Raw genomic sequence first — 10,833 nt, 5'->3', positions numbered from 1 at the left:
ACAAAACCACGCTGTTGAGAATCACTGAGATAAAGGAACATAGTCCTTCCATGCCTCTCTGAGCTCAAATTGTCTATATCCAGGAGATCGAAGGCCTATGGCATAGAGTACTTACAACTCATTTTCCACTAGCATTAATTGTCCCTGATGGTAATTTAAAGCATCATTTTTATATTAAAACAAATGTAGATATATTACAGAGTAGAATTCCAAATTTAAGGCTGGAAGGAAATTTCATGTCTGAGATGGGTTGATTTTGGCTGCACTCCCAGACCCTTGGCAGGTATACATTTACATTTGTCTGCCTTGGAGGAAGCTAATAATAGCTTCCAATTATTCAGTGTGTGCCATGGCCAGGAAGTTTGATCCTCACTTCATGTCTATTATTAGTCCCATTTTGAAGACAAGGAAACTGAGGCTGGGGAGGTCATGAAACCTGTTCAAGGACCAATAGTTACTCGGTGATGAAGCTGGCATTGGAATATGCTGCTCAGTGATGCATTTTCTTTGGGAAAATTGATGGAAAGGTGAGTAGTATGCACCACAAAGACATCTTGGTGCTGGCTGGAGGCATGGCTTGTGGAAAACAGAGGTTCTGTGGGAAATGGCACACCATTAGCCTTGCCTGCATGGAGAGGGAGGACTAAGGCAGAATTCAGAAGCTGAGTGCCGAGAGGAAAGGATTTCCAAGGTGGGTTCACCCCTCAATGGGAAGTAACTAACTAGCTTGGTGGCCATTACTGGTTGAGGATTTGAAATGCCCCCTAAAAGGCCACTTGTGAAAGGCTTGGTCACCAGCTTGTGATGAACCTTTAGGAGGTGGGACCTCATAAGAGGAAGTTAGGTGATTGTATGCATGCCCTTGAAGGAGATATTGCGACCTCATCCACCCCCACCTTCCTGACTGCCATGAAATAAGCATGTGCTCCCACTCCCACCATGATGCTCTTCCTCATCACAGGTCCAAAAGCAACAGGGCCAAGTGACATGGTCCAAAACCTCTGAGATCATAATCCCAAACCACCCTTTCCTCCCTTGATGTTGATTCTTTCAGATGGGGCATCAACATAAGACTCTAAAGGCTTGGCCTGAGGTCCTCCTATGTCCCTTGCAATCACCAGCAGGGACATCCATCAGGAAGGTTCTATCCTCAGCCTTCAATCATGGATTCTTCCGCTCTTTGGGCCACCCCTGTCACAGCTGTTTGGACATGTGTCTCCCTACCTTCAGTCATCATAGGCTACCTACCCATATTGTCACCTCCAGAACCATTCTCTTTGTCTCTCTGATTTGCTCACCCCTTTGGTTTCTTTAATAGACTCAGTCTGTTTTTCAAAGGTTCATTTGCACCTAACTGAGACTTCCTCTTTGTTGCACACAGAGGACAGGAAGAGATTTGAAAAGGGAATCACTTGCTCCAGGTATCACTCAGTCTCTGTTGTCTGGGAAACCCCCTTGCTTTGACAATGTAAGGCCATTTAGGAAGGCTCTATCTGATGTGACTGGTGTCCTTATACAAAGGGTAAATCAGTATACAGATACACAGTAAGGGAAAACCCACTTCCCTTGTGGAGACACAGGGACAAGACAAAACCTACAAGTCAAAGAAAATAGCCTCAGGAGAAACCAGACCTACCCACACCTTGATCTTGGACTTCTAACCTCCACAACTATGAGAAACACATGTCTTTGCTTAGAGCTCCCAGTTGATGGTACCTTGTTATGGCAGCCTGGCACAGAGTGGGACTCAAAAAGCAATAGCAATAACAAATGCAGCAGTGACAATGACAAAGCACCTAAACCAAACAGTTGGCCAACCTCTTAGTCCCTAGTGGATTAGAAAGTGCTATTTATTTATCTATTATTTGTTTATCTATCAATGCTAGAGATCAAGCCCATGGCTTGCGTATGCTTGGTAAGCACTCTATCGATGAGCTACATCCCTGGCTCTTGGCTTTTTGAGACAAGGTCTCCCTATGCTAACCAGGCTGATCTCAAACTTTCAATCGTCTACCTCAGTCTCCTGAGTGCTGGCATTACAGGTGTAACGCCCCACCACACCCAGATTTTTTGTTATTTTTATCTCCAACAAAATCACTAAAGGAGAAGAGTTTAGTGCTAGGAACTGAAGCCTCTAACTTCAGTATCAACCATCTGGGGAGAACGTGAGAAAAAGTCACTGCTCTTGTCTCATCTTCAAAGTCATCCAGACATTTTTAAACCACCCACTTACTGTGTCCCCCTCCCTATTTCCCCACTCAATTCCTCCCTTCTTGGGACTGGTCTGTTCCACTTTCCCCTAGGGCAACCTTTCAGCAATTTCTGCCCACCCTCCCCCCGCTTAGTTCTCTAGCTCCACAGATCCTGTAAGCATCTTACCCTGGTCCCACCACTTGGAAATGGCAGATCCCATCTTGTGTGTTGCATGACCCTTTCCACGAATGACAGAAATACAAAAAACTTTCCTTTGCTAGTAATAATAATCACTCATCCACTAAATATAATTTACAGTCATTAATTATAGACATGATAAGGGTGAGGCGTAATATAGAATTCTTGCTCAGCAACTCAAGGGTAGTTATGACTTCTGCTACTGAGCACATGGCTGCTGGGAATCTGCAGCTCCCCACGGGGTCCTCTCACCATTGCACTGATGATTCTGCGATGACCACTTAAACACAGGGCACTGGAAGCATAGGGAGCCCCAGTCTGCAAGAGATAGGAGGGTAGGGAGGTGAAGAGGAAGGTAGGGTTAATGAGGAGGGAAAAGAGACAGGAAGACACTCTACTTTATTCTTCATGGATCCCCTGCACTACAGTGTGGCTGCAGCTTCCACATCTCTAAGTTCTGAGAGTAAATTCATTTTCCACAAGTTCATTCTTCTAACCAGTTGGGCTAACTGGCTGGGACTTCTGGAATGAGTTGCCACCAACAGAGAGGCTTCCTCAAGAATTCACTGTTTCACAGTTGTGAAAGCTGAAAGTCTAAACTGGAGGAGTTGGTAAGGTTGGTCCCTCCTGAGGGATAGGAGGGAGGGACCTACTCCTGGCCTTTCTTCTGGACACACCAAGGACTGTCTTGGTCTTTGGGCTGTTGTAATAACCTATCACAGATGTAAAGGACAGGAAGTCTTAAGATCAAGGTGTCTGGTAAGGACTCACTGTCTGGCTTAAAGACAGCCTACCTGGTGTTTCCTTGGTAGGGGCTCAAAGTGAGAAAGACAGACAGAGAGAGACAGAGAGAGAGGGAGAGAGGGAGAGGAGGAGAGGAGAGGGAGGGAAGAAGGGAGAGAAGAAGGGAGGGAGGGAGGGAGAGAGAAACGGAGGGAGGGAGAGAAGAGAGAGAGAGATCTTTGTTTCGAACAGCACTAGCGTTTAACCCATCATGGGATCTTGCCCTGATGATGCTATCCAAACCTTCCCCTATACCACCACACAGAAGGCTAGGAGTTCAACACATAAATTGTTGACACAAACATCCAGCCCATGACAATGGCCATGCTTTCCCTGTGTTTTCATGTTGTTTTCCTTCTGCACATGTCGTCTGTGTCCAAATTTTCATAAGGACCCCTCTCATATTGGATAAGGACCCACTCTAATGACCACATTTTAATTTGCTTATCTCTGTAAGGATCCTGTCTCCAAATAAGGTCACATTCTGACAAGCAGGGTATAGATCATCAATATATGAATTTGTGGTGTGACACAGTTCAGTTCCTAATGCCAGCCACATGGGTGTGCATCTAAGGTTTGATGGTTTCTCCTGACGCTCTGGCTCTACCCATATCCAACATCCTTCTGCAATAGGAAGAAGCCTCCTGCCACTGTTCATCTTTCATTCTCCTAAAATAGCCATATTCTCCCCCTTTCTTTCTTGAGCCTCAAGTTTTTAACTCACTGTGTAGCTAAATACAACTGTTTCTCTCCCCAATGAAATGACCCAAAATAAGAGAACTGAGACTGGGGGGGAGGGCAGTATTCAAATTCTTCTCTTTGTTCAAATCATTCTGTTTAGTTGAAAATGTAAGTCAGATGCCATCAAGCACTGGAAAAAAGAAGGTAAATTCATGGTTGTGGTTCAGAAACCTCAGAGCTTTGGTTTAAAAATAGGTGATCTGAAATAAACACTGAGAGCTACTCAGAAGGCACTGAAATAGAGTGGTAATTGATCTAATGCAACTTTTGCCTTGGATAACATCATTATTTGTGAAATTATGTCAGTGTTGCTCCTGCCAAGTCAGCAAGCACTTACAGGATGTGACTTCTAATTTAGGGGTGGGACTATTTGTGGCTCCTCTTAGAAGACAGAAAGGAGGGACCTAGTGGACACACTGTAGTCAGACTTCTGAGACCCTAACAGCCCAGGACATGCCCTGCCAGGTGTCCCTCCAAGGAAGGCCTTGTCACCCAGTCCTGAGAGTATGGTTTTCAGATGGCCACTGTCCATCAGCATCCTCAGAGGTGGACTCAGCTGCAGAGATTCTTGGCCCCAGGTCACATCCTTCCTGGGACAGCTTCAGCCCTTGCTCAGTGACCCAGGGCCATCATCTAAGGCCTGAGCATTTTGGGTTCTACTTGGGTCACATTGGTGTGACTCAGAACTTACTCAGTTCTGGGTCTACAAAAGTTTTATAAAGCCTTCTTCTTCCTAGTCCTAACCTGTGTCTCTCACTTCCTCCTAGAGGTGTTAAATCCTAATAAACACCTGGAACCTGTGGTTCCAATCCCAGAGACTCAACCTGAGACAGGCACCTCAACAGCTTCCAAGTCCCTTTGTAACCTTGAAAGAGAAGGTAAAGCACACATCTTTGCAAAGCCAGCTATAAGATCTTTTGTGGTAGCATCTTCTGAATCATTTAAGAACATAATATCAGATTTTTCATTAATTTAGCTTAGTTAAGTGATAAATTTTGAGTCTCATTGTTTGTGCAAGGGGTGCTCAGCAGGTCCAGAGAGCTGGTACCTCAGGGTCAAGATGAAGTACTTTAGGGTAGTTTGGTGTTCCTTATCCATCCCCATCTCCCACCTTGCTCCGCATCTGCCTCCATACCTGTATTTGCTACTCCTTCTCTGTGGTGCCCTTCTGTCCCCATAGCCTCTGTTTGTCTGATGGGCCCTTCATGGTTCATATTTCTGGGTCATGCTTTCCTTTTTCTGTGTTTCTCCTCTCCTTAAACACACAAACCAAGAGACCTGATCACTCTCCACTCTCACCTCTTTTTTTTCAGTGCTGGGGATCAAACTCAGAGCCTTGGGCATGCCAGGTGAGTGCTCTGCCACTGAGCCACCCCCCAACCCCAGCTAATGCCTGTACCATAGCTGGTACATCTATGTGCCTTCTGTTCTCCATCTGTCAGATGTGGGCAGTGACAGCACGGTCAATTGTAAACATTTAGGAAACATAAACCAATAGAATTACACACTTCAATCATGGTGTCTGAAATAATTATTAATAACATCTAATGCTCATTGATTACTTATTATGTGCAAGCACTGTGCTTTATTTTAAGCTGGATTTGCAAAGGCAATGCTTATAAAAACCTAATGATGTAGCCCTGTTTCTTTTTTTTTTTTCCATTTTTCTTTTATTATTCATATGTGCATACAAGGCTTGGGTCATTTCTCCCCCCTGCCCCCACCCCCTCCCTTACCACCCACTCCGCCCCCTCCCTCTCCCCCCCCAATACCCAGCAGAAACTATTTTGCCCTTATTTCTAATTTTGTTGTAGAGAGAGTATAAGCAATAATAGGAAGGAACAAGGGGTTTTGCTGGTTGAGATAAGGATAGCTATACAGGGCATTGACTCACATTGATTTCCTGTGCGTGTGTGTTACCTTCTAGGTTAATTCTTTTTTATCTAACCTTTTCTCTAGTACTTGTTCCCCTTTTCCTATTGTCCTCAGTTGTGTAGCCCTGTTTCAATTCCAATCTTATAAGTGAGGAAATCAGAGGACACAGGTTACAAGGTTTGTTTCCATCTTTTTCTCTTCCACCAGGATGTGACTTTCTTGAGGGAAGCACCTACAAGTTCTTCATGTATCTCCAGTCATTTGCATATCATTGGGTCAGTAAGTGCCTGATGAGTGAAGAAATAAATAAATCAATAAAGCAGAAAATACCTAGTTTAGAAGGTAGAGAAACAAGGATCTAGAAAAGAGGCATGACTTTCCCAAGAACAAAGGTACAGTTTTATCCAATCCAGAGTCCAAATGGTCCTCCCTTAAACAAGTGCTTCTCATTCTTGAATGTGCACATGAACCATCCAGTAAACCTTGTGCAAATGCCAGGAATGGTAGTGGTTGCTTATAATCCCAGCTATACAGAAGGCTGACATTGGGAAGACCAAAGTTCAAGGTCAACTCAAGCAAAAAGTTGGCAAGATCTTATCTCAACCAACAAGCTGAGTGTGAAGGTACACATCTGTAATCTCAGCTATGTGGGAGATATAGGCGGGAGGATTACAGTGTGAGGCTGGCCTTGGGGAAAAAAGTGTGAAACCCTATCTAAAAAATAACTGAAGCAGGAAAAGGGCTGGGGGACATGTCTCAAGTGGTAGAATGAGTGGTTGCCTAACAAGTGCAAGACCCTTAGTTCAAACCCTAGCACAGTGCCCCAAAAATTCAGGATCAAATCCTAGAAAACCCTGTTAGATATGTATTCTGAGTCAGTGGATCTAAGTTTAGCCATGACCGTGCATTTTAAGTAATGTCCTATTTTAGTCATTTTCATGTTATTATAATGAAATACCTGAGACGGTCAACCTAAGAAGAGAAAAGTTTTGTAAGTTCCAGTCCAAGATTAAAAGTTGTCCCATCATTTTAGGCCTCTGGTAAGGGTGTCACATCATGGCAGAAGCATATGGCAGAGCAAAATACATCATAAAACAAGAAGCAGAGAGAGGAAGAAGACAACACTGTGATCCCCCAGTCCCCTTTGACAGCTTATTTCCAGTGACCTAAAGGTCTTGTATTTAGGCTCCACTCCCAAAGTCTCACCATACCTCCCAACATGGCCACCTTGGGGATCAAGACTTGAACACATGGACCTTTAGAGGACACCCCCAATCTAAACTGTAGCATGTCCCATGTGATCCACCAACCCAGGGTCACACTTGGAGTAGCGAGGCATGGGGTTACTTATGTCGATTGGCTCCATTCCTATAAACAATACAAGCCAACTCAGCTTACTTAAGTAAAAATGGACTTCCTAAGATGTGCATGAAAGGAATTCCAGAATCCAAGGAAAAAACACAGAACCCAGGTCCAGCAAGGAGGGAGACTAAGGTGCTTTGGACATAACAGCGGGCAGGAGACCCATGGCCAGGAGAACTCGGCTCCCAGCACCTGCTGCCCTGGTATCATTCCATTCAGGGCTTCCGATTGGCTCAGTTGGAACCATTTACTATCCCCAGACTAAGGGAAAGCAGAAAGTCTTGACCAATAATCCCAATGTCAGGGGCAATAAAGACAGGCTCTTCTAGAAGAACTGCACTTTGGTACTGAAAGAAGAGGTGCCTTAAATTCCACTGCCAGAGGCAGGGCCTCGGCTCAGGGATGGTTAGAGGATGAGTGAGAAGCATTTGCTGACTTGGCCTCGCTGAGACACTCAACTGAACTCTTGCGCCTCCCTGGTCACCTCCCAAATATCAGGTTAGGTAGGCCAGAGAGATTTGGTCCAGGACAGAAACTGATCATCAAAGTTTATTCTTTATTTTTGTATTAGATTTTTATCCAGAAATGAGGAGCCCGGCACCTCATCTGTTCCCTCAGTTTATGTTGTAGGTCAGAGGTAGCAGAGCACACAATTAGCAGGCATTTAAACAATCCCTTATCCTTTCTGGGGTTTTCTTGTTTGATTTTTTTTAACATTATCCAATTCTCAGCAACTCAGTCTTAAAGGTCATTATATACAAACTGCAAAAATGAATCAAGGGCTGAGGTCATTTTTCATCTGGGAAACTTTAGTCTGGTAGACTGTCATCTCTATGTCCCAGAGATGCTGATTTGGGCATATATTCTTTGGGGGAAAAAAAGAAGCCTGCCTTCCCTTCCAAAGCCCAGCTTTACCTTTTCATCAAGAGCAGCCTTTGTCTCCACGTTTGTCTCACTCATATCTAGACAACACGTGCAGGTTTGCAAATCCTACTCTGGCTGAAGACAGTTTGAGACTATTATAATCACCTTGTTGAAATATTTGGAATTGTACAGCAAGAAACTGGTTCTCTGTTGCCATAATTTATGACAAAGGGCTGAATAAATCCCCAGACATGGATTTTCTATAAAATACTTCCTCGTGAAACTTTGTCTCACTGCAAAATGAAAAGAAGATGGGGGAAGAGGAGAGAGAAAGGGCGCAGGAAGCTCCGAGGTGTGTGTAAATCTCCAAGGGTGCAGCTCCACTCATCACATTGACTGGAAAGACGGGGATTTTATTTGAATGGAAAAAGAATGACTCATTGTGGTTTTAGAATCTAACGTGAAGCTCGCTGGAAGCGTTTCCTTCTCATCTTTCTGCTTCTTTAAGATCATCAGAATATGGAGTGAAGGAAGATGCTAGGGGTTCTTTCTGTCTGCCATGGAACAATCTGCACTGGGAATGAATTGGGGCACAGAGGAAAATCCCTATTTTTGTGCCTTTTATTGGGGATATTCACTGGTCTCTGAAGGTTTGGAAATACATTGCAGCTGTGTTGGAAGCACATTTTTGTGATCTATAATACATGAGTAAGGACATGTGTGAGAGAGGAGATGGAGAGGGAGAGAGGGAGAAACGGAGAGAGAAGAGAGAGAGAGGTATGGAGATAGAGAGAGTAGGTGGGGGACAAGAAGGCAGGGAAGGGGAGGAAAAACTTTTCAGTCACATAGATTATTTCAGCAGCTATCACAATCAGAGCCTGGAAAGTAGCTGTGCCTTTTTCCCTCCTGTGCTAGGAGCATCTCCTCGGCTATGTGTGCTGTCTTTACTCACCATCACCCCTTAAGCTACCATGTCAAACTCTTCATCGGATGCTCAACCCAACACACAGTGGTCTAACCAAGGTGGAGAGAAAATGAACTGTGTTGTACCAAATGAGAAATTATTCACTCCTTCACAGCATGGGAGACTTAAGGCGATGTCTAAGGGGGGATTTTGGCTCCTTTATTTGATAATTTTAGACTATAATTGCGCCTTACTTGTTCTCTACAGGGTCTTCCTAAGTGACCAGGTGGGGATGAGAATTATAGACTCGCCAAAATTCATTCATTAATTATTCACCAAATACTTACAACACACCTCCTCTGTGCAAGGCACTGTGCTGGGCTCCAGGGATGTCACCTGAGGATGCCAGAAAGAAGTTTCTTTGCTGGTCTCTTTATGGAAGGACAGAGTTTTAAAGTTGGAAAGACCCTTGAAGGATATCACCTATCAAGAACGATGTTGGGCAATCTTTTATACATACACACTGGCTCTGGAGAAACAAACCTTTTCTACCCATCACGTTCTTTTGGTTCATTCAAAGTGAAAATAATTTCACTGAGTTCCTTGGTGGAGGGAGGACTTTCTCAAAACTGAATTTACTTGCTTGAATAGAAGGCCATTGACAAAAGTCTTGGCATTGCTCTTTGGCCACTGAAATGCAAATATTTGAGTAGAGTTGGGAAGCAGCCCATCTGGTTAGTTTTTAAATTGTTCACTCTAACATTCATTTGTGGACTGTATCCCAACGTTTAGGCAGGTCACAGGTGTCACACAGGGTGTGGGTTACTATGGGGAAAGGGTGGGGAGCAGGAACCTGGTTTTTATTTCCTTTTGGATCCTCCATGGCATATTGTACAATAACTGTCCTTCAGTTTAAGTATCTATTTTATTTGGTTGTAAGAGACCAAATAAAATAAAATCTCACATGAATTCAAAGCTGAGGTATTATATCAGGTATGGCAGAATTCAGATATTTAAACCATTCCATCCCACCTTTCCTTGCCCTTATCTGTTTTCCTCTTTGGTGGCTTTGCTTCTTGGCAGGCTCTGTCTGTGTGCCTACCACCCACTCATCAGAGCGAGGCTCAAGTTAAAATCAAGTGGGAAAGCATTGCTTCTCTCTAGATCATGTCTGCTCCAGTTTTAAAATTGAAGATGATGGTCTCTGCCAAACCTTGAATCAGTTTCAATGGTGTTTTTAGCCAGGATGAGCCTGCCGGTCAGGGAAGGAGCCAGATTCAAATAAAAGATGTGGACAGAGACCGAGGATCACTAACTAAGGGGAGAGTGATCATGCAAGTGTGAAGAAAAACTCTCAACTGTCATTTCTATCTTTCTGGCTGTTCTGTTCATCCATCCATACATTTACCTATCATAATATCTATACATCTGTCCATCCACCTATCTTCATATCTATCCATCCATCCATCCATCCATCCATCCATCCATCTATCCATACATCTACCTGTCTTAATATCCATCCATCCAACCTATCTTCAGATCCATCCATCCAATATTCACCCACTCACCCACCCATAAATTTATTCATCCATTCACTTACCTTCCTATCTATCTGTCTATCTATCTATATATTCACCTGTCCACCCATGCCTACACCTACCTTCATATCTATGCATCCACCAACCCATGTAGTCACTCAAATATCTAGTTAGTGATTTTTTTAGGCCTTTATAGTGGAAACACTTGAACTCTTAGTGCATGGCATATTTTAAGGCTGTTTTCTAATGGAATAAATAAATGAATTTCATTCATTCTACACATGGCGAAAGGTGAATCATGACAAATTACAGCAGCCAATGCTCAAGCTGGAATCTATCTCCATCTCCTTAGCTCTTCTTTTCTTAGGAAGATGT

This window comes from Castor canadensis, chromosome 17 (genome assembly GCF_047511655.1).
Source record: "Castor canadensis chromosome 17, mCasCan1.hap1v2, whole genome shotgun sequence".
Taxonomy (NCBI): domain Eukaryota; kingdom Metazoa; phylum Chordata; class Mammalia; order Rodentia; family Castoridae; genus Castor; species Castor canadensis.
The sequence above is the reverse complement of the archived record's forward strand: the minus strand, read 5'-3'. Positions refer to the sequence as shown.